Raw genomic sequence first — 25,613 nt, forward strand, 5'->3', positions numbered from 1 at the left:
TAATTTTTTAGATTTTTATAATAAAAAATAATAAAATAAAATAAAATAAAAAAATATAATGTTATATTATAAATAAATTAAAATAATTAATATTTATAATAATATTAATATAATTTTTATAATTATATTTATATAAATTTAATATATAATTAATTAAATTATATAACTAATAAAATAAATATAATATTATATTATAAATAATTAATATTAATATAATTTTTATAATTATATTTATATAAATTTAATAAATAATTAAATTAATAAAATATAATATAATATTAATTAAATAAAAATAAAAATTAAAAGTGCGGAATACCGCACTTGAAATGTGCGGTAATACATTACCGCACTTTAAAAGTGCGGTAATGTACAGAAATGTTTTTTTTTTTTTTTTTTTTTCTTCTACCGCACTCTATGAGTGCGGTAAGGTCTACCGCGCTTTTAAAGCGCGGTAGAGTCCATTTTCACCCTGGTTTCGGAAAAAAAAATTTCTGAACCAAGGTTTGAGAATTTTTTTTTTTTTTCAACTTGAATAAGTAAAAAGCCCTATATTTTTCAAGTTTCTTTTTCATGCTTTTATGACGAAAAGCCAGAACTTTATTTCTGATCTACATCCAATTTTAAAATTGATATTTGCAATCATCGGTGGAAAATTTTCACAACAATTTAGTTCTGTCCGTAACTCTAGTATGTGCGTTCTATCAGAAAAGGTTTTTTTTTTTTTTTTTTTTTTTTTTTTTTTTTTAAATTGTGTTTGGGATCATATTTATAGGACTTTTTTTTTTAATATTCAATCTTTTATTTTGCATTTCAATTTGTATATTAATTGTGAAGTTTTCATAATCATTAAATATGAAGTAATTTTTTTTATATAATTTTATATAAAATTTATTTTATATAATCCTTAGGAAGAGAGATATAGAAAATTTTCCCATTAAAGGCAATGTAGAAAACACACAAGTATACATTTTCACTACTTATATACATGGATTCAACTAATAAATTTATTTCATAATGATAAATTAATTTATTTTTGAGATTTAAAACTTTATTTGTTATAAAAACAATATTTTTCAGAAAAATATTTTCATTTTTTTTTTTTATGTTTGAAACACTAAAAAAATTAATCAATAAAAAAAATTTCTAAGTAGAAATTAAATTATTTTTTAAAAAATATTTTTTTAAAAAAAATAAAAAGTCATTTTCGAGAATCTTATTAAAATCTCATTATATAAATGTATTATTATATATTATTTTTTAAATTATATTAAATAATAAAAAATAAATTATTTTATTAAAAATATTAAAAAATTACTTTATTTTTTTCCTTAATATATAACATAATTAACAGATTCGTCCTTTTATTTTTAAAATTCAACACTTTAATTTCATTAAAATTAGATATACCTTTATAAAAAAATACTATTAATAACAGAAAAAATTATCAAACTATATTTTTTAAATCCAACACTTTAATTTTTAAAATGTGATTCGGTTAAAATACAAGAAAGTGATTCGGTTAAAATACAAGGAAGAGAATTTTAAACTCAATCTTCAAAAACAAATAAAATTTTAATAAATTTAAAATTTAATTTGAATAAATATAATAAAAATTAAATATATAAAATTTAAATTGTTAAAATAAAAAATTAAAACTCGATTGCTTTTGTGATGACACTCACTGTCGATCATTGTTCACCGTTTGAAAAATGTGTTAAAACGTTTCTAACATTTTAAAATTTCTGCTAATTAGCCTTTCCATTAATTTTAGTCATTAAATATTATAAAAAAATTTAAAATACTCATAATACGGAGATATTAATTAGTAAATTTTTTAATAATTTAAAAGATCAACTAATAAATTTTTCAAAATTATAGGGACTAAATAATAAAATGCTTAACAATAAAATTAACGAAAGGACTAATTAGTAGACTTTTTAAAATGTCAATGATATTTTAATATATTTTTCAAAATCAAGAAATTAACTAGCGAGTTTTTCTATATTATAGGAACTAAATAATAATTTTTTTAATTATTATTGATAAATATATGTTTGAGATTATATTTATTCTCTTTCTTTTAACCACACGTAAATTATTGACTTAACAGAAATTTTTTATAGAAGAATCTTGAATTTTGATAAAATTAAATATAAAAAAATATCGAGTTCTAAAAATAAAGAGATAAATTCGTTAATTATACTATAATTCAAGGATTAAAAAGTAAGTTTTCATATTTAAACATTATATATAAAAAATATAAAAAAGTATTTTTAAATACATATTATTTTTCAAAAATAAATGTAACCTTAAATTTATATTACAACTAATATAATTTTTCTTTAAAAAAAAAAAAAAGTTGACTATCGGACTACAAATCCAAACATAAACTTAATAATTCCTTCACTTGAGGGCCATGGATATCACTTGCAGAAGCAAAACAGATTAAACTCATCAACCGAAGGATCTTTGCAAACTGATAATACGTCAGCCTTTTTCTGAAGAATGAAATAAATTATTAATTATTATTATAGTCCAAAGCCTATTAAATTCCGAATTATATTCATAGAATTTATAATATAAAAATAAAAAAATCATTTTTAAATTTTAAACATCTCTTTAAGACTATTTCCTTTTCACCTATAACTCTTCTTATGCTTACGACCAAAAAAAATAAATTATTTTATTGAAAAATATTTTCTATAAATATATTAATTATCCTCTATAAATGGAGTATTTATTGTATAATATTAAGATATGCAGCCTAATAATATAGTTTGAACGGTACACTATACTCCATAATCGCGAATTATTTTATCTTTTATATTTTTTTCTGAGCATATAAATATGTAATATTCTTTTAATGTATTGTTCAAAAAAATTCACAGAAAAATAAAAAAATTTTAGCCACTGTGAACGTAGTCAAATTGGTGAACCACGTTAAATCTGTATGTTGATTTTTCTTCATACTTATTTTTGAAATTGTGTAATTGTTTGATTCTTAACAACTGGTATCAGGACTTTTTGGTTCGTATCAAAATAATCTGAAAAGATGATAGAAAATCCAAAGGTTCGAATTGAGAAGTTTGATGGAACCGATTTTAGTTTCTGAAAGATACAGATTGAAGATTATCTGTATCAGAATAACCTCCATGAACCTCTGTTAAGAGAGAAGTAAGAAACTATGGAACAAAAAGTTTGAGATCTGAAGTATCGGAAGGTATTAGGGTTGATTCGTTTGACGTTAGCAAAAAACGTTGCCTTTAACATCATTAAGGAGACAATGACTGCAGGATTGCTGGCAGTTCTGGCGAACATGTATGAGAAACTGTCGGCCGTTAACAAGATATATATGATGTGTCATTTGTTTAATTTGAGGATGTCTGAAAGTGAATTTATCATGGAGCGTATTAACGAATTTAATATGATCATCAATCAATTAAGCTCTGTCAAGATTAATTTTGATGATGAGATTAGAGCCTTAATTTTATTGTCCTCTCTACCTAAATTGTGGGATACTGTTGTTTCCACAATTAACAGTTCACGTGGGTCTTAAAAGTTAAAGTTTGATGAAGTCCGATGTAATACCCGGCTAGACTCCGGTATCGGAATTCCTACCGTCCGGTGGAATTTCGGATGTCGGAGACCTCTAGAAGGGTAAAACCATATTTTCATGAAATGTTTTAATGTTTTTAATGATTTTAAGTAGAGAGGAAATGAGTTTTTGAATAAAAACACCCTTGGAGGAAACTCAGGTTCGGCCGCCGAAACTCAAAGTTCGGCCGCCGAACATGCATGCACTTCGGGAGTGCTTTAGGCCCCCGAAGGCATAAGTGAGGAAAGTCCAGGTTCGGCCGCCGAACCTCAAGTTCGGCCGCCGAACATGGCATGCATGCGGAGGCACTTTCGGCCCCCGAACGTGGCCTGGCCAACCACTATAAAAGGGTCCCTTAGCCGAAAACGGGCGAGTTTTTCCCCATTTTCGGCCAAGGTGAGCTTTTCCGCCGTTCCTCACCATCCTTGAGTTCTTTCCTTTAAATCTTTCAAGATTTTCACAAGCTTTTACATTGTTTTGAAGATTTTTGAGTTTTAAAGCAAGTTTTGGAGCTTTGAGGTTCAAGAACTCAAAATCTCCCACCTCCGAGTTTAGGACGTCTCTGTAATACCCGGCTCGAGTCCGGCATCGGAATTCCTATAGTCCGGTGGAATCTCGGGTGTCGGAACCCTCGAGAAGGGTAATACATATGTTTTTTAAGGTATTTTCACTGGTTTTCATGTTTTGAAGGGTTAAAAGACTTGAGTTTTGAAAGAAAAGCAACAAGGGAGAAATGCAAAGGTTCGGCCGCCGAAGGTCACTTTCGGCCGCCGAACATTGCATGGTTGCGGCTTCACGTTCGGCTGCCGAAGGTGGTCTGGCCAGCCACCTATAAAAGGGCCAAGGGTCGGTGGAAGGAGGTTATTTCTCCTCCACTTGCAGCCAGAGGTGAGTTTCAGCCTCTCCTACGTTGACTTTCATGTTTTCCATGATTTTCATCAAATCTTTCAAGAGTTTTAAGAGGTTTGGTGACTTATGAAGGTTTTGAGCAAAAGAAGCAAGTTTTGAAGCTTGGAGCTTTGGAAGAGCTTTTCTTCATATCTCCACGTTAGGATCCTTCATCCTCAAGTTGTGTAAGAGGTAAGTGAAGATCCTGAGCTTCTTTGATGATTTTGAAAGGTTTTATGAAGTTTGTATGGGTAGTTTGCATGTTTAGGTTTAGGTGAGGTTTTTGGTGATTTGTGGTGTTCCAGCATGTTTAAGTGTTATGGGCTATGTTTGTTTGGGGTTTTAGGATAGTTTTAGACCCCTTTGTGCATATATATGTGTATATGCTAGTTGGGAGTAGTTGATATGCATGTTTGTAGGTTTTTGGGCAAAGTTTGCATGAAACAGAGCAGGGTTCTGCCCTTCGGGCAAAACCAGGTTCGGCCGCCGAAGGAAGGTTCGGCCGCCGAACCCCTTGTGGAGGCAGTTCGGCTGCCAAAGGTTGCCCCCGAAAGCTAGGCTTTCGGTTTAGAAAGGGACTTTCGGCCGCCGAAAGATGGAGTTCGGCCGCCGAAAGTGTGTGAGTTTCGTCTCTGGACGAGACCTTCGGCCGCCGAAGGTGCCGCCGAACATGCATGAGTTTCGTCTCTGGAGTGGGGTTTCGGCCGCCGAACCTGCCGCCGAAAGTGCCCTGTCCAGCTTTCTTTTGCATGTTTTATGTGATGGTTTGAGGATTGTTTAGAGGGGTTTTGGGGAGTTTTGTAGAGATGTTCTTGAGTGAGTTGAGTCCCTCATTTGAGTCCACCTGTGTAGGTACGGACCAGAGGAATCAGGGAGGTCAGCAGTGAGTCCAGTGTCAGAACCTGCAGAGTCAGTTCAGAGATAACCAGGTGAGTGGAATGGAACTTAATGTTTTAATATGAGAACTGATATTTTATCATGCTTCATGCATCATGAATATGCTTTAGGGTGAGTGCATTAGTGTACACAAAGATGATGCATTGCATTTATCCTTGTACTTGGCATGGCTCCTTGTACATTGCTTATGTGAGACGGCACGGACTTCGTGAGGATTCATTAGCCCTCAGAGGAAAGACCTGGAACAGCCCTACGGGGACCAGGCACACACAGAAAGACCTGGAACAGCCCTACGGGGACCAGGCACATGGTACTTAGGTACCCCAGATGAGATAGAGGGAGTTTTGATCCGTCCGGCCGAGGTTATGTGATTATGTGTTGCATTCCATGAGAGCATATTTTATCACCTGTATTTGCCTATTCTACTCACTGGGCTATCGTAGCTCATCCCTCTCCCCTAACTTCAGTGGTGCAGGTTCAGAGATCAGAGAGAACTCAACAGGGTACAGGAAGAGTACAGAGTCTTGTAATAGCTAGTGTGGACATGTATATGTAAAGAGATAAGGTTTATGTATAGTGTATAGAATGGTGCTTAACTATCAGAGTTGTAATCCCTTGTTCTTCTCACATGATCAGTTTATGTATGTTTCTTTATTGTTGTATGTTTATGAGCAAAACCAGGCTTAACATTATGAGTTTGATCCGCCTAGAGCCATGAGGAGCTCTAGTAGGGATTAGTAGAGAACAGAGAGAGTGCATGCACAGGTTAAGCCTTGGAAGAAAGAAAAGTTTTATGTTTTTACAGAAAATGTATGATCATGTATGGGATGTCACAGGTATACAGACAGGATAGTAGGCTTACTACGGGTCCCGGCGACCTTAAGTCGATCTGGATCCTAGTGCCGGTGGCAGTTCGGTTTCCGGGCTGTTACAGATTGGTATCAGAGCCCTAGGTTCACATGGTCGGACCTATAGAGAGAGAGTTGGGCTCATAGAGAGGTTTAGCAGGTCAAGCACTATAGGAAAAACATGTCCACGAGGATAGGATGTTATGCTGATGTGCAATGCCCTGAGTTATGCATGTGCATGTGTTTGATGTGTTGCTGATATGTTATGTGATTTGTTGTTTCCAGAGAGTGAAGATGCGAGGAACTCGTCGATCCGCGAGATTGACTGGAGTCCCACCTGTAAGTGAGGGTACAGCTGCTCGTCCACCTGCCTTGCCAAGGGCAAGATCGCACAGGTCAAGCAGGGAAGGAACGTCACGAGACCCTAGAAGGTCTTCTGACGAGAGCAGGAGAGGAGTAAGCAGAGGGGGAAGGTCAGTAGAAGAAAGAGGTGTGATGGAAGAGGATCAGAGTAGAGATGCAAGCATGGGTGTAGGAAGGTCAGAAGAAGGTATGGGGGAGTCCTAGGGAGGCGTTCAGGCCTCGGGGTTTGGCTATCCACCCTTTCCACAGGGCCCAGAGTATCCGATGGGAGGCACGTCGGATTACTCCAGTTTTGCCCCATATCCACCCTACATGCCATATATGCCCTATCCTTCCTTTTATCCACCATATCACATGTATCCACCCCCACCTGTTCATCCAAGTCCAGTACAACCTGAAGTGAGGGAACCAGTTCCTCCACCACCACCTCCTGAACCAGTAGCCCCTGTTGTGGAAGCACAGCAACCCAGTTCTTCAGGGGGAAGTAAGGTGAAGATGACCGAGTACTTAAAGTTGGATGCTCCTAAATTCAATACAGGAGATGATCCCTTTGAGTATCTCAGTGCAGTCAGAATGATAACAAGTGAGTTGGGAGCTGATGACAGCAGAGCCATTGAGATGGCAGGGTTCACGTTAAAGTGTAAGAAAGCTAGAGAATGGTTCAAGAATTATGTGGACCCGAGACTTGAGAGTATGACATGGGAAGAGTTCGCCAATGAATTTGCTGGATGGGCTTTTCCTGACAGTTCCAGGGAACTAAAAGTTGTGGAGTTTGAGCAGTTGCGACAGACGGAGGAGATGAGCGTTGATGAGTATACGGATAAGTTCCTGGAATTGTTGCCATATGTTGGTCAGGCCTATGATACAGATCAGAAGAAGGCAAAGAGATATGCCACAAGGCTTCATCCCAGGTATTTCTCTTTGATTCTTCATACGGAGAAGGAAAGTTTCCACTCTATTGTGGATGCTGCTAGAAAGATGGAGGCCAGTGCTATAAGTCAAGGTGTAGTCAAGGCACAGTCTTCTGGTGTTAAATCAGGTTCCTCCTCACAGGGTACAGCAAGTGCAAGTAAGAGGAGATGGGAGAAATTCAGAGGAAAGAGAGGCAAGTTCTGGAACAGGCTTAAGTCGGGTCTGGGAATGAGTAGTGGCTCCAGTTCTGGCGCAGATTTTCCAGTGTGCAAGAGGTGTGGCAAACAGCATAGAGGAGCTTGTCAGTTGGGATCCACAGCCTGCTATAGATGTGGGCAGGAGGGACATTATGCACGGGAATGTCCTCAGGCGACTTTGGTTGCACCATCCCAGCAGATGAGTACGGGCAGTGTAGTACAGCCAGTAGCTTCAGCCGTACCACCAAGCAGTGGCAGAGGAAGAGGAAGAGGGGCAGCCTCTTCATCAGGGATGGGTTCCCGAGGTGCAGGTCCGTCAGCCCCAGCACGGATTTTCACCCTGACTCAGCAGGAGGCAGACACGTCGAACACGGTGGTGTCAGGTAATCTCCTCATTGGGTGTTCAGAGGTGTATGCTTTAATGGACCCTGGTGCTTCTCACTCTTTCATTTCTTCTAGAGCTGCAGAGAGGTTGGGTCTGATAGTGTCTGAGTTAGAGTGTCCTCTATGGGTCAGTGGACCCAAATGTGATCCATCTTTGGCAGAGTCAGTCTGTCGGTTCAGTCCAGTGTGCATAGAAAGTAGATACCTTCCAGCTGACCTGGTGGTTCTAGAGTTGACAGATTTTGATGTCATTCTAGGGATGGACTGGTTATCTACGTATGATGCTACCCTGAACTGTAGAGACAAGGTAGTCAGTGTCAGAGACCAGGATGGGTCAGAGTGTGTCTTCAGAGGAGACAGGAGAGGGACACCTAGGGGTTTGATATCAGCCCTCCAGGCTCGTAGAATGTTAAGGAAGGGGTGTCAGGGGTTCCTAGCTTATGTGAGAGAGCTAGACAGTCAGGTTAGGGAACCATCCTCAGTACCAGTTGTTAGAGACTTCCCAGATTTGTTTCCTGAAGAGCTTCCAGGACTACCACCAGATAGGGAAATAGAGTTCGAGATTGAGTTGATGCCCAATGCCAGACCGATCTCTATTCCTCCCTACAGGATGGCACCAGCAGAGTTGCGAGAGTTGAAAGAGCAGTTACAGGATTTGGTAGCTAAGGGTTTCATTCGCCCGAGTACCTCACCCTGGGGTGCTCCAGTGTTGTTTGTCAGAAAGAAGGATGGACCTCTTAGACTTTGTGTCGACTACAGACAGTTGAACAAAGTCACTATCAAAAACAAGTATCCTTTACCCAGGATCGATGATCTATTCGACCAGCTGGCAGGAGCAGGTTGTTTTTCTAAAATAGATCTGAGATCCGGATACCACCAGTTGAAGATCAGGGAAGGAGATGTCTCTAAGACTGCTTTCCGAACCAGATATGGGCATTATGAGTTCCTTGTGATGCCGTTCGGGTTGACTAACGCCCCTGCAGCATTCATGGATCTCATGAACAGGGTTTTCAGGGAGTACTTGGATCGTTTTGTGATCGTCTTTATTGATGATATCTTGGTGTACTCCAGGAATGCAGAGGAGCATGCCCATCATCTGCGGATAGTGCTGCAAACCTTGAGAGAGCATGGCTTGTATGCCAAGTTCTCCAAGTGCGAGTTCTGGCTAAGGAGCATTTCCTTTTTGGGCCATGTTGTATCAGAGGACGGTATAGCAGTAGATCCCAAAAAGGTAGAGGCAGTAGCCAACTGGCCTACACCCACTACAGTGACCGAGATCAAGAGTTTTCTGGGTTTGGCAGGCTACTACCGGAGGTTTGTTCAGGACTTTTCGAAGATAGCTGCTCCTATGACCAGACTGACCAGAAAGAATCAGAAGTTTGTGTGGTCAGAGGAATGTGAGGAGGGTTTTGCAGAGTTGAAGAGACGGTTAACTTCAGCACCGGTGTTAGCTCTGCCGATCAGTGATGAAGATTTCACAGTGTTCTGTGATGCATCCCGAGTGGGATTAGGTTGTGTGTTGATGCAGAATGACAAAGTGATAGCTTATGCTTCTAGACAGCTGAAGAAGCACGAGCTGAATTACCCGACACACGATCTGGAGATGGCAGCTGTTATCTTTGCACTTAAGATGTGGAGGCATTACCTCTATGGGGTAAAATGTGAGATCTATACAGATCATAAGAGCCTGCAGCACATCTTAAGTCAAAGAGAGTTAAACTTGAGGCAGAGACGGTGGGTAGAATTGCTCAGTGATTACGATTGTAAGATTCAGTATCATCCGGGCAAGGCTAATGTTGTAGCTGATGCCTTAAGCCGAAAGTCACTTGGCAGTTTATCCCACATTGCAGTAGAGAGAAGACCGGTGGTGAAGGATTTCTACAAGCTCGTGGAATACGGGTTACAGTTGCAGTTATCTGGTACAGGTGTTTTGCTCGCACAGATGAGAGTGACACCAGTGTTTCTAGAGCAAGTGGCTCTGAAACAGCACGAAGACCCCGAGTTAGTGAAGATTGCCAGGACTGTTCAGTCGGGCAACAGTGCAGAGTTCAGATTTGATAGTGAGGGGATTCTTCGGCACGGTAAGAGGTTATGTGTACCAGATGATAGCAGTTTGAAGGCAGACATTATGAGGGAAGCTCATAATGCGAAGTATAGCATTCACCCGGGAGCCACCAAGATGTATCAAGATCTGAAAAGGGTGTATTGGTGGCCAGCAATGAAGAGAGAAGTGGCACAGTTCGTGTCAGCCTGCGAGACATGTCAAAGGGTGAAGTTAGAGCACCAGAAGCCGGCTGGAATGCTTAACCCACTGCCGATTCCAGAATGGAAATGGGAGAACATAGCGATGGATTTTGTAGTGGGCTTACCAGCGACGTCTAACAGACTAGACTCCATCTGGGTGATTGTGGATAGACTCACTAAATCTGCTCACTTCATTCCAGTCAGGAGTAACTACTCTGTGGACAAGTTGGCGCAGGTGTATGTAGACGAGGTAGTAAGGTTGCATGGAGTTCCAGTGTCGATAGTATCAGATCGAGGACCTCAGTTCACCTCCAGGTTTTGGCGGAGTCTGCAAAATGAAATGGGCACAAGGTTGGATTTCAGCACTGCTTTCCATCCACAGACAGACGGTCAGTCTGAGAGAACCATCCAGACCATTGAAGATATGCTGAGAATGTGTGTGTTAGACTTTGGCGGTTCTTGGAGGCAGCATCTACCTCTGGTGGAGTTTGCCTACAACAACAGCCATCATGCTAGCATAGGGATGGCTCCTTATGAAGCTTTGTATGGGAGGAAGTGCCGAACACCTGTTTGCTGGGAAGAGGTAGGAGAGAAAACTCTTGCAGGGCCAGAGTTAGTTGAGATAACCAGCAAGTTAGTGCCTATCATTAGAGAGAGGATCAGAACAGCTGTAAGCAGACAGAAAAGTTATGCAGACATCCGTAGGAAGCAGATAGAGTTCCAGGAGGGGGATATGGTATTGCTTAAGGTGTCTCCGATGAAGGGAGTGGTTCGGTTTGGAAAGAAAGGTAAACTGGCCCCACGGTACATTGGTCCCTTTGAGATCTTGCAGAAGATCGGGCCTGTGTCGTATAAGCTAGATTTACCAGCTTCTATGGAACGCATTCACCCGGTATTCCATGTTTCTATGTTGCGGAAGTTTGTGTCAGATCCAGAGAAGGTTCTTAGGGAACCTGAGGTGGAAATCTTAAGTGATCTCACCTATGTAGAGCAACCAGTGCGGATCCTTGACACCCAGATCAGAAAGTTGAGAAACAAGGAGATACCAATGGTGAAAGTTTTGTGGAACCACCACAACCTAGAAGAGTGCACGTGGGAGACTCGGGAGTCCATGCTCCAGCAATACCCATATCTGTTTTAAGGTTAGTTTTCCCCTTTTCTATGTGGTTATGTTGTGTTAGGGACATTCGGGGACGAATGTTCTTAAGGGGGGAGAATGTAATACCCGGCTCGAGTCCGGCATCGGAATTCCTATAGTCCGGTGGAATCTCGGGTGTCGAAACCCTCGAGAAGGGTAATACATATGTTTTTTAAGGTATTTTCACTGGTTTTCATGTTTTGAAGGGTTAAAAGACTTGAGTTTTGAAAGAAAAGCAACAAGGGAGAAATGCAAAGGTTCGGCCGCCGAAGGTCACTTTCGGCCGCCGAACATTGCATGGTTGCGGCTTCACGTTCGGCTGCCGAAGGTGGTCTGGCCAGCCACCTATAAAAGGGCCAAGGGTCGGTGGAAGGAGGTTATTTCTCCTCCACTTGCAGCCAAAGGTGAGTTTCAGCCTCTCCTACGTTGACTTTCATGTTTTCCATGATTTTCATCAAATCTTTCAAGAGTTTTAAGAGGTTTGGTGACTTATGAAGGTTTTGAGCAAAAGAAGCAAGTTTTGAAGCTTGGAGCTTTGGAAGAGCTTTTCTTCATATCTCCACGTTAGGATCCTTCATCCTCAAGTTGTGTAAGAGGTAAGTGAAGATCCTGAGCTTCTTTGATGATTTTGAAAGGTTTTACGAAGTTTGTATGGGTAGTTTGCATGTTTAGGTTTAGGTGAGGTTTTTGGTGATTTGTGGTGTTCCAGCATGTTTAAGTGTTATGGGCTATGTTTGTTTGGGGTTTTAGGATAGTTTTAGACCCCTTTGTGCATATATATGTGTATATGCTAGTTGGGAGTAGTTGATATGCATGTTTGTAGGTTTTTGGGCAAAGTTTGCATGAAACAGAGCAGGGTTCTGCCCTTCGGGCAAAACCAGGTTCGGCCGCCGAAGGAAGGTTCGGCCGCCGAACCCCTTGTGGAGGCAGTTCGGCTGCCAAAGGTTGCCCCCGAAAGCTAGGCTTTCGGTTTAGAAAGGGACTTTCGGCCGCCGAAAGATGGAGTTCGGCCGCCGAAAGTGTGTGAGTTTCGTCTCTGGACGAGACCTTCGGCCGCCGAAGGTGCCGCCGAACATGCATGAGTTTCGTCTCTGGAGTGGGGTTTCGGCCGCCGAACCTGCCGCCGAAAGTGCCCTGTCCAGCTTTCTTTTGCATGTTTTATGTGATGGTTTGAGGATTGTTTAGAGGGGTTTTGGGGAGTTTTGTAGAGATGTTCTTGAGTGAGTTGAGTCCCTCATTTGAGTCCACCTGTGTAGGTACGGACCAGAGGAATCAGGGAGGTCAGCAGTGAGTCCAGTGTCAGAACCTGCAGAGTCAGTTCAGAGATAACCAGGTGAGTGGAATGGAACTTAATGTTTTAATATGAGAACTGATATTTTATCATGCTTCATGCATCATGAATATGCTTTAGGGTGAGTGCATTAGTGTACACAAAGATGATGCATTGCATTTATCCTTGTACTTGGCATGGCTCCTTGTACATTGCTTATGTGAGACGGCACGGACTTCGTGAGGATTCATTAGCCCTCAGAGGAAAGACCTGGAACAGCCCTACGGGGACCAGGCACACACAGAAAGACCTGGAACAGCCTTACGGGGACCAGGCACATGGTACTTAGGTACCCCAGATGAGATAGAGGGAGTTTTGATCCGTCCGGCCGAGGTTATGTGATTATGTGTTGCATTCCATGAGAGCATATTTTATCACCTGTATTTGCCTATTCTACTCACTGGGCTATCGTAGCTCATCCCTCTCCCCTAACTTCAGTGGTGCAGGTTCAGAGATCAGAGAGAACTCAGTAGGGTACAGGAAGAGTACAGAGTCTTGTAATAGCTAGTGTGGACATGTATATGTAAAGAGATAAGGTTTATGTATAGTGTATAGAATGGTGCTTGACTATCAGAGTTGTAATCCCTTGTTCTTCTCACATGATCAGTTTATGTATGTTTCTTTATTGTTGTATGTTTATGAGCAAAACCAGGCTTAACATTATGAGTTTGATCCGCCTAGAGCCATGAGGAGCTCTAGTAGGGATTAGTAGAGAACAGAGAGAGTGCATGCACAGGTTAAGCCTTGGAAGAAAGAAAAGTTTTATGTTTTTACAGAAAATGTATGATCATGTATGGGATGTCACAGGTATACAGACAGGATAGTAGGCTTACTACGGGTCCCGGCGACCTTAAGTCGATCTGGATCCTAGTGCCGGTGGCAGTTCGGTTTCCGGGCTGTTACAGTCTCTCTCTCGATCTTCAAGAGGTAAGAGCCGATCTTAAGCTCATTTTATGTTTAAAGTAAGTTTTATGCAAGATCTATGGGGTAGAATGTATGTTTAGCTCATAGTTAGGTTTTTGAGTTAATGTTATGTTTTGAGCAATGTAGGTTGGATTTGTGTTGTTGTTGTGTGTTGTAGTTGGGGTTTAAGTTAGTTTGAAGCCCCTAGGAGCCAATGTATGTATATTTGCATGATTTGAATGAGTTATATGCATGTTGGAAGAGTTGGGAGGCAAATGTGCATAAAGGAGCCAAGTTTCTGCCCTTTGGCAGAAACCAGGTTCGGCAGCCGAAGGCACTTTCGGCCGCCGAACATGGCTGGGGAGGCAGGCCTTTCGGCTGCTGAAGTTGCCCCCGAAAAGAGACTTTCGTCTCTGTCTGGGACTTTCGGCTGCCGAAGGTGCCGCCGAACCTGCCTGGGTTTCGGCTCTGGAGGGACTTTCGGCCGCCGAAGGTGCCGCCGAACCTGCCCTGTTCAGCCTTCCTTTGCATGTTTTTGCATGATTGTTTTGAGGTGTTTTAGGGGGTTTTTGGGGGATATTTTTAGAGTTATGTTCTAGTTGTTTGGTCCCTCATTTGAGTCCACCTGTGTAGGTTCGGACCCGAGGAACCGAGGACCCCAGCAGTGAGTTAGCTGCATCAGTCTTTGTCAGAGCTAGCCAGAGGTGAGTAGAATAAACCTTATGTTTTAAAGCAAATGAATTATACCTTTGAGCATGTTCATGCATCGTGAATGCCATGTGATGAAATAGGTTGTTTGCATTAGAAATCACGAATATGTTGCATTGCATTTATGATGTTGATGTGGATTGGTTATTGGATGATCCTTTAGTCCTCATATGGTATGATGATGTTACGACATGATATGGTATGGAAGTCCAGGTTGTACCCATTCTACGTCCCTGGCACATTGGAATGTTATGATATGTTATGTTAAGAGAAAGACCGGTTGTACCCATTCTACGTCCCGGCACTTTGGAAAGGTAGAGGACTATTGGTGACAATACCATCCGAGATGTGATTAGTTGTGATGTGTTGCATTACATAATGGCATGAGATTTTAAATACTTTTTTCTATTATTCTGCTCACTGGGCTCTTGTAGCTCACCCCTTTTCCCTAATCCCCCAGGATTGCAGGTACGGGCTAGACAGAGAAGTCAGAAAGAGTAAAGTCTTATGTTTGTAATAGTTAGAAAGTGGACATGATAAATTGTAAGATGATGTATAACTGAATAGTTATGTTATGTGTAATGATATTGAGGTTTAGAATTGTAATACCCGGCTCGAGTCCGGCATCGGAATTCCTGTAGTCCGGTGGAATCTCGGGTGTCGGAACCCTCGAGAAGGGTAATGCATATGTTTTCCAAGGTATTTTCACTTGTTTTCATGTGTTGAAGTGTTAAAAGACTTGAGTTTTGAAAGAAAAGCAACAAGGGAGAAATGCAAAGGTTCGGCCGCCGAAGGTCACTTTCGGCCGCCGAACATTGCATGGTTTCGGCTTCACGTTCGGCTGCCGAAGGTGGTCTGGCCAGCCACCTATAAAAGGGCCAAGGGTCGGTGGAAGGAGGTTATTTCTCCTCCACTTGCAGCCAGAGGTGAGTTTCAGCCTCTCCCACGTTGACTTTCATGTTTTCCATGATTTTCATCAAATCTTTCAAGAGTTTTAAGAGTTTTGGTGACTTATGAAGGTTTTGAGCAAAAGAACCAAGTTTTGAAGCTTGGAGCTTTGGAAGAGCTTTTCTTCATATCTCCACGTTAGGATCCTTCATCCTCAAGTTCTTTAAGAGGTAAGTGAAGATCCTGAGCTTCTTTGATGATTTTGAAAGGTTTTAGGAAGTTTGTATGGGTAGTATGCATGTTTAGGTTTAGGTGAGGTTTTTGGTGATTTGTGGTGTTCAAACATGTTTAAGTGTGATGTGCTATGTTTGTTTGGGGTTTTAGGGTAGTTGTAGACCCCTTTGTGCATATATATGTGTATATGCTAGTTGGGAGTAGTTGATATGCATGGTTGTAGGTTTTTGGGCAAAGTTTGCATGAAACAGAGCAGGGTTCTGCCCTTCGGGCAAAACCAGGTTCGGCCGCCGAAGGAAGGTTCGGCCGCCGAACCCTTTGTGGAGGCAGTTTCGGCTGCCAAAGGTTGCCCCCGAAAGCTAGGCTTCTTTGCTCACACAGATGAGAGTGACACCAGTATTTCTAGAGCAAGTAGCTCTGAAACAGCACGAAGACCCCGAGTTAGTGAAGATTGCCAGGACTGTTCAGTCTGGCAACAGTGCGGAGTTCAGATTTGACGGTGAGGGGATTCTTCGGCACGGTAAGAGGTTATGTGTACCAGATGATAGCAGTTTGAAGGCAGACATTATGAGGGAAGCTCATAATGCGAGGTATAGCGTTCACCCTGGAGCTACCAAGATGTATCAAGATCTGAGAAGGGTGTATTGGTGGCCAGCAATGAAGAGAGAAGTGGCACAGTTCGTGTCAGCCTGCGAGACATGTCAAAGGGTGAAGCTAGAGCACCAGAAGCCGGCTGGAATGCTTAACCCACTGCCGATTCCAGAATGGAAATGGGAGAACCTAGCTATGGATTTTGTAGTGGGATTACCGGCGACGTCTAACAGACTAGACTCCATATGGGTAATTGTGGATAGACTCACGAAATCTGCTCACTTCATTCCAGTTAGGAGTAACTACTCTGTGGACAAGTTGGCGCAGGTGTATGTAGACGAGATATTAAGGTTGCATGGAGTTCCAGTGTCGATCGTATCAGATCGAGGACCTCAGTTCACCTCCAGGTTTTGGCGGAGTATGCAAAATGAAATGGGCACAAGGTTGGATTTCAGCACTGCTTTCCATCCACAGACAGACGGTCAGTCAGAGAGAACCATCCAGACCATTGAAGATATGCTGAGAATGTGTGTGTTAGACTTTGGCGGTTCTTGGAGGCAACATCTACCTCTGGTGGAGTTTGCCTACAACAACAGCCATCATGCTAGCATAGGGATGGCTCCTTATGAAGCTCTGTATGGGAGGAAGTGCCGAACACCTGTTTGCTGGGAAGAGGTAGGAGAGAAAACTCTTGCAGGGCCAGAGTTAGTTGAGCTAACCAGCAAGTTAGTGCCTATCATCAGAGAGAGGATCAGAACAGCTGTAAGCAGACAGAAAAGCTATGCAGACATCCGTAGGAAGCAGATAGAGTTCCAGGAGGGGGATATGGTATTGCTTAAGGTGTCTCCGATGAACGGAGTAGTTCGGTTTGGAAAGAAGGGTAAACTGGCCCCACGGTACATTGGTCCCTTTGAGATCTTGCAAAAGATCGGGCCTGTGTCGTATAAGCTAGATTTACCGGCTTCTATGGAAAGAATTCACCCGGTATTCCATGTTTCTATGTTGAGAAAGTTTGTGTCAGATCCAGAGAAGGTTCTTAGTGAACCTGAGGTGGAAATCGTAAGTGATCTCACCTATGTAGAGCAGCCAGTGCGGATCCTTGACACCCAGATCAGAAAGCTGAGAAACAAGGAAATACTAATGGTGAAAGTGCTGTGGAACCACCACAACTTAGAAGAGTGCACTTGGGAGACTCGGGAGTCCATGCTCCAGCAATACCCATATCTGTTTTAAGGTTAGTTTTTCCCCTTTTCTATGTGTTTATATTGTGTTAGGGACATTCGGGGACGAATGTTCTTAAGGGGGGGAGAATGTAATACCCGGCTCGAGTCCGGCATCGGAATTCCTGTAGTCCGGTGGAATCTCGGGTGTCGGAACCCTCGAGAAGGGTAATGCATATGTTTTCCAAGGTATTTTCACTTGTTTTCATGTGTTGAAGTGTTAAAAGACTTGAGTTTTGAAAGAAAAGCAACAAGGGAGAAATGCAAAGGTTCGGCCGCCGAAGGTCACTTTCGGCCGCCGAACATTGCATGGTTTCGGCTTCACGTTCGGCTGCCGAAGGTGGTCTGGCCAGCCACCTATAAAAGGGCCAAGGGTCGGTGGAAGGAGGTTATTTCTCCTCCACTTGCAGCCAGAGGTGAGTTTCAGCCTCTCCCACGTTGACTTTCATGTTTTCCATGATTTTCATCAAATCTTTCAAGAGTTTTAAGAGTTTTGGTGACTTATGAAGGTTTTGAGCAAAAGAACCAAGGTTTGAAGCTTGGAGCTTTGGAAGAGCTTTTCTTCATATCTCCACGTTAGGATCCTTCATCCTCAAGTTCTTTAAGAGGTAAGTGAAGATCCTGAGCTTCTTTGATGATTTTGAAAGGTTTTAGGAAGTTTGTATGGGTAGTATGCATGTTTAGGTTTAGGTGAGGTTTTTGGTGATTTGTGGTGTTCAAACATGTTTAAGTGTGATGTGCTATGTTTGTTTGGGGTTTTAGGGTAGTTGTAGACCCCTTTGTGCATATATATGTGTATATGCTAGTTGGGAGTAGTTGATATGCATGGTTGTAGGTTTTTGGGCAAAGTTTGCATGAAACAGAGCAGGGTTCTGCCCTTCGGGCAAAACCAGGTTCGGCCGCCGAAGGAAGGTTCGGCCGCCGAACCCCTTGTGGAGGCAGTTTCGGCTGCCAAAGGTTGCCCCCGAAAGCTAGGCTTTCTGTTTAGAAAGGGACTTTCGGCCGCCGAAAGAAGGAGTTCGGCCGCCGAAAGGGTGTGAGTTTTGTCTCTGGACGAGACCTTCGGCCGCCGAAGGTGCCGCCGAACATGCATGAGTTTCGTCTCTGGAGGGGGGTTTCGGCCGCCGAACCTGCCGCCGAAAGTGCCCTGTCCAGCTTTCTTTTGCATGTTTTATGTGATGGTTTTAGGATTGTTTAGAGGGGTTTTGGGGAGTTTCTTAGAGATGTTCTTGAGTGAGTTTGGTCCCTCAGTTGAGTCCACCTGTGTAGGTACGGACCAGAGGAATCAGGGAGGTCAGCAGTGAGTCCAGTGTCAGAACCTGCAGAGTCAGTTCAGAGAGAACTACAGGTGAGTGGAACTTAACTTGTTTTAATATGACAACTGAATATTTTATCATGCTTCATGCATCATGACTATGCAATAGGGTGAGTGCATTAGAATACACGAATATGACGCATTGCATGTATCCTTGTACTTGGCACTGCTCCTTGTACATTGTTTCTATGAGACGGCACGGACTTCATGAGGATTCATTAGCCCTCAGAAGAGAGACCTGGAACAGCCCTACGGGGACCAGGCACAAAGACCTGGAACAGCCCTACGGGGACCAGGCACATGGTACTCCGGTACCCCAGATGAGATAGAGGGAGTTTTGATCCGTCAGGCCGAGGTGATGTGATTATGTGATGCATTCCATGAGAGCATGTTTTATCACCTGTTATTTTATTCCTATTCTACTCACTCACTGGGCTATAGTAGCTCATCCCTCTCCCCTAACTCCAGTTGTGCAGGTGCAGAGGTCAGAGACAATTCAGCAGGGGACAGGAAGAGTACAGCGTGGTGTAATAGATAGTGTGGACATGTAAATGTATAGAGATAGTGTATATGTACAGTGTACAGTTTATGTATGTTTCTTTATTGTTGTATGTTTATGAGCAAAACCAGGCTTAACATTCTGAGTTTGATCCGCCTAGAGCCATGAGGAGCTCTAGTAGGGATTAGTAGAGAACAGAGAGAGTGCATGCATAGGTTAAGCCTTGGAATGAAGAAAAGTTTTATGTTTTTACAGCAAATGTATGATCATGGATGGGATTTCACAGGTATACAGACAGGATAGCAGGCTTACTACGGGTCCCGGCGACCTTAAGTCGATCTGGATCCTAGTGCCGGTGGCAGTTCGGTTTCCGGGCTGTTACAAGAATTGTGCTTGACCATAGTTCATTGTAATCCCTTGTTGATACATGATCTTGGATATTTGATGATATAAATGTTAGCCAACTCAACACATGTATATCGCCCATTGGGGCATTGATGAGATCCCACAGAGGGGTCAAGTTTATGATTATGTTTTAGTGCATGCACATGTTGAGTTTGGTGTATGAGGAAAGAATGATGGAAAAGTTTTAATTTTTATGTATGATTGTTGATCATGTATGGGATTAAACAGGTTCACAGGTTACATGTCAGGCTTGCTACGAGTCCCGGCGGCCTTAAGCCGATCTGGATCCTAGCGCCGGTAGCGGTCCGATTTTCGAGTTGTTACAGAATGGTATCAGAGCCCTAGGTTCATATGGTCGGACCTAGAGTGTCGGGCTCATAGATGTTATAGAAGGTCAAGCACAATAGGAAGATCATGTCCACTAGGATAGGATGTGGAGTCCTGTCTTGTATGATGATGTGAAATGCCATGATTATATGCATGTGCATTAATGCTATGATATGAATGATATGCATGTGATGAGGGTTCATGTGTGCCCACATGAACCATATGATGCTAATGCTTGCTTGATGTGTGCTGTTTTTTTTTCAGAAAACAGGATGAGAGGAACTCGTCGATCTGCACGATTGACTGGAGTGCCACCTGAGGATGAGGGCATGAGCGCCCGTCCTCCAGCATTACCTAGGGCAATGTCTAGTAGGTCTAACCGAGAAAGAGTAGCAAGAGACCCTAGAAGGTCTTTGGATCTGGGTAGAAGCAGATCAGTCAGAGGAACAGTTCAGGGAGAAATGTCAGAGGACGTGGGGGATGATATGGACGTAGAGCAGAGGAGGGATGGCAGTTTGGGAGTTAGTATGTCAGAAGAGGGAATGGGAGAGTCCCAAGGAGGCACTCAGGCCTCGGGATTTGTTCAGCCACCCCACTACCCACACTTCTCACAAAATCCCGGGTATTCGATGGGAGGTACATCGGATTACCCTAGCTTCACCCCTTATCCCACACAGATGCCATACCCACCCTACTACCCACCATATTCACAATACCCAATGTATCCACCCCCACCTTACTATCCAAATCCTACCTCAGAAAATGTTGCACCACCTCCACCACCTACAGAGCCAGCAGCCCCAGTTGCTCAACCTTCTAGACCTAGCTCAGCCAGTGGGAGCAAGGTCAAGATGACCGACTACATGAAGTTGGGTGCTCCCCAGTATGAAAAAGGGGATGACCCGTTTGTGTATCTGGAAAGGGTTAAGGTGATCACAGATGAGATTGGGGCTGATGATAGTAGAGCCATTCAGATGGCTGGGTTCACTCTTAAGTGTAAGAAGGCACGAGAGTGGTTCAAGAATTATGTGAACCCCAGAGTAGACAGCATGTCTTGGGAGGAGTTTGCAAACGAGTTTGCAGGATGGGCTTTCCCAGATAGTTCAAGGGAGATGAAGATGATAGAGTTTGAGCAGTTGAGGCAGACCGATGAGATGGGTGTAGAGGAGTTCACAGACAGATTCTTGGAGCTGTTGCCTTTTGCAGGGCAAAACCTTGACACATACCAGAAAAGGTCAAGGAGGTATATCATGAAACTTCACTCTAGATATTCCTCCTTGATCCAGTCAGCAGATAGGGAGAGCTTCCACGCCATAGTGGATATGGCCCGGAAAATGGAGGCCAGTGCCATCGTTCAGGGAGCAGTTAAGCAGTCAGTGGCACAGCCTTCTGGTTCTAAGACCCCAGGCTCTTCTTCTTTCAGTGCAGCAACTTCAGGTAGCAAAAAGTGGAGTAACACCACTAGGAAGCCCAAGAAGAACAAGTTTTGGAATAAGGTCAAGTCCAGTCTGGGACTAGGGAGTGGCTCAAGCTCTGGCGCGGATAATGCAGTTTGTGCAAAATGTGGTAGGCTACACAGGGGAGTTTGTCGGGCTGGGACAGCAGCCTGCTTCAGATGCGGGCAAGAGGGACACATGGCTCGGGAGTGTCCTAGGGCAGCTTTTGGAGCACAGTCTCAGCAGACAGCTTCTGGTAGTGTGGCTCAGCCAGCAGCTCCAGCCATGACTCAGGCCAGTGGCAGAGGCAGAGGGAGAGGGGTAGCCTCTTCTTCAGCGGGTTTCAGAGGTGAAGGTCCATCAGCTCCAGCACGGATCTTCACAATGACTCAGCAGGAGGCAGATGCATCTAACACCGTGGTGGCAGGTAATTTAGTCATTGGTTGTTCAGATGTGTATGCCTTGATGGACCCTGGTGCATCTCATTCTTTTATTGCTCCGAGAGCCGTCCAGAGGTTGGGGTTGATGATCTCTGAGTTAGAGTGTCCTCTCTGGGTCAGTGGACCCAAGTGTGACCCATCAGTGGCAGAGTCAGTCTGCCAGTGCAGTCCAGTCTTTGTTGAGGGAAGATGCCTTTCCGCCGACCTTGTGGTTCTAGATTTGACAGATTTTGATGTCATTCTAGGGATGGACTGGCTATCTACCCATGGTGCTACCTTGGACTGCAGGAACAAGGTAGTCAGGTTCAGAGTTCAGGATGGGTCAGAGGTTGTCTTCAGGGGAGACAGGAGGGGTACACCTAGAGGTCTGATATCAGCTCTTCAGGCTCGTAGGTTGCTTAGGAAGGGATGTCAGGGGTATTTGGCTCATGTGAGAGAGCTTAGCAGTCAGGTTAGAGAGCCCGCCTCGGTGCCAGTGGTTAGGGAGTTTCTAGACGTCTTCCCAGACGAGCTACCAGGTTTACCACCTGCTAGGGAGATAGAGTTCGAGATAGAATTGATGCCTGGAACCCGACCGATCTCTATCCCTCCCTACAGGATGGCTTCAGCCGAGTTGAAAGAATTGAAGGAACAGTTGCAAGAGTTGGTAGAAAAGGGCTTCATCCGACCGAGCACTTCACCTTGGGGTGCACCAGTTTTATTCGTGAGAAAGAAGGATGGATCCCTTAGGCTTTGTATCGACTACAGGCAGTTGAACAAAGTCACTACCAAGAATAAGTACCCGTTGCCTAGGATCGACGATCTATTCGACCAGCTAGCCGGAGCAGGTTGTTTCTCCAAAATAGATCTGAGATCGGGGTACCATCAGTTGAGGATAAGGGAAGAAGATGTGCCGAAGACAGCCTTCAGGACCAGATATGGGCATTTTGAGTTCCTTGTAATGCCGTTCGGGTTAACCAACGCCCCTGCAGCATTCATGGATCTCATGAACAGAGTGTTTAGCCAGTACCTGGATCACTTCGTTATTGTCTTCATTGATGATATCTTAGTGTATTCCAGGAATGCAGAGGAGCATGCCCATCATCTGCGGTTGGTCTTGCAGACCTTGAGGGAACATGGCTTGTATGCCAAGTTCTCTAAATGTGAGTTCTGGCTGAGGAGCATTTCGTTCTTGGGGCATGTAGTGTCAGAGAATGGGATTGAGGTAGACCCCAAGAAGACAGAAACTGTGGCTAACTGGCCTAGACCCACTTCGGTGACGGAGATCAGGAGTTTCTTGGGTTTGGCAGGTTACTACAGGAGGTTCGTTCAGGACTTCTCGAAAATAGCAGCTCCTCTGACCAGACTAACCAGGAAGAATCAGAAGTTTCTGTGGACCGACCAGTGCGAAGAGAGTTTTGAAGAGCTTAAGAAGAGGTTGACTTCAGTACCAGTGTTAGCTCTGCCATCTAGTGATGAGGACTTTGCAGTCTTTTGTGATGCGTCCCGGGTGGGACTAGGTTGTGTACTAATGTAGAATGAGAGGGTGATTGCTTATGCTTCTAGGCAGCTGAAGAAGCATGAGTTGAATTACCCCACACATGACCTTGAGATGGCAGCAGTAATCTTTGCACTCAAGATGTGGAGGCACTACCTCTATGGGGTAAAATGTGAGATCTTCACAGATCATAAAAGCCTGCAGTACATCCTGAGTCAAAGAGATTTGAACTTGAGACAGAGGAGATGGGTAGAGCTGCTGAGTGACTATGATTGCAAGATTCAGTATCATCCGGGTAAGGCGAATGTCGTGGCGGACGCCCTAAGCCGAAAATCACTAGGCAGTCTATCCCACATCACGGCAGAGAGGAGACCAGTGGTAAAGGAGTTTTACAAGCTCATTGATGAAGGTCTACAGTTGGAGTTGTCTGGTACCGTTACTTTAGTGGCCCAGATGAGAGTGACACCTGTGTTTCTGGAGCAAGTGGCTCAGAAACAACATGAGGACCCGGAGTTAGTGAAGATTGCCAGGACTGTTCAGTCAGGCAATGATAGTGAGTTCAGATTCGACGGCAAGGGGATCCTCCGCTATGGGAGCAGACTATGTGTACCAGATGACATAGGGCTAAAAGGAGACATTATGAGAGAGGCTCATAATGCAAGATACAGCATTCACCCCGGAGCCACCAAGATGTATCAAGATCTAAAGAAGGTTTATTGGTGGCCAGCTATGAAGAAAGAAGTGGCACAGTTTGTGTCAGCCTGCGAAGTGTGTCAGAGGGTGAAGCTGGAACATCAGAAGCCGGCTGGAATGCTTAACCCGCTACCTATTCCAGAATGGAAATGGGAGAATATAGCTATGGACTTCGTAGTGGGGTTACCGGCGGCGTCCAACAGAGTGGACTCCATATGGGTGATTGTGGACAGACTCACCAAATCTGCTCACTTCATTCCTGTCAGGAGTGGCTACTCTGTGGACAAGTTGGCGCAGGTATATATGGAGGAAAGCGTCAGGCTGCATGGGGTTCCTGTTTCAATAGTGTCGGATAGAGGGCCCAAGTTCACCTCCAGGTTTTGGCGGAGTCTGCAGAATGCCATGGGTACTAGGTTGGATTTCAGTACTGCCTTCCACCCCCAGACTGACGGACAGTCAGAGAGGACCATCCAGACCATAGAGGATATGCTAAGAATGTGTGTGCTGGACTTTGGCGGTTCTTGGAGGCAGCATCTACCTTTGGTGGAGTTTGCCTACAATAACAGCCATCATGCTAGCATCGGGATGGCTCCATATGAAGCTTTGTACGGAAGGAAGTGCAGGTCACCTGTTTGCTGGGAGGAAGTTGGAGAGAAGGCCTTAGCAGGGCCTGAGCTAATAGAGATCACCAGCAGGGTGGTACCCATAATCAGAGAAAGAATCAAGATTGCTGCAAGCAGACAGAAGAGTTATGCAGACATCCGCAGAAGACATGTAGAGTTTCAGGAGGGGGATCTGGTATTGCTCAAGGTGTCCCCAATGAAAGGAGTGGTTCGCTTTGGGAAGAAAGGTAAACTAGCCCCACGATACATTGGACCCTTTGAAGTCTTGCAAAAGATTGGGAATGTGTCGTACAAGCTGGATTTACCTGCTTCAATGGTAAGAATCCATCCGGTTTTCCATGTTTCAATGTTGAGGAAATTTGTGTTAGATCCGGGCAAGGTTCTTAGTGAGCCTGATGTGGAGATCCAAGAGGATCTCACCTATGTTGAACAGCCAGTGCGGATCATAGACACCCAGATCAGAAAGCTGAGAAACAAGGAAATCCCGATGGTGAAGGTCTTTTGGAACCACCACAATATGGAAGAATGCACCTGGGAGACACGGGAGTTTATGCTCCAGCAATACCCTTATCTTTTCTAAGGTTAGTTCTTGTATGTTTCATGTGTGTTATGTGTATGTGGTGATGACTCTATGCATGTGCTAGTTGAGGAACATTCGGGGACGAATGTTCTTAAGGGGGGGAGAATGTAATACCCGGCTAGACTCCGGTATCGGAATTCCTACCGTCCGGTGGAATTTCGGATGTCGGAGACCTCTAGAAGGGTAAAACCATATTTTCATGAAATGTTTTAATGTTTTTAATGATTTTAAGTAGAGAGGAAATAAGTTTTTGAATAAAAACACCCTTGGAGGAAACTCAGGTTCGGCCGCCGAAACTCAAAGTTCGGCCGCCGAACATGCATGCACTTCGGGAGTGCTTTAGGCCCCCGAAGGCATAAGTGAGGAAAGTCCAGGTTCGGCCGCCGAACCTCAAGTTCGGCCGCCGAACATGGCATGCATGCGGAGGCACTTTCGGCCCCCAAACGTGGCCTGGCCAGCCACTATAAAAGGGTCCCTT

Source organism: Manihot esculenta, chromosome 4 (genome assembly GCF_001659605.2).
Source record: "Manihot esculenta cultivar AM560-2 chromosome 4, M.esculenta_v8, whole genome shotgun sequence".
NCBI classification, from domain to species: Eukaryota; Viridiplantae; Streptophyta; class Magnoliopsida; order Malpighiales; family Euphorbiaceae; genus Manihot; species Manihot esculenta.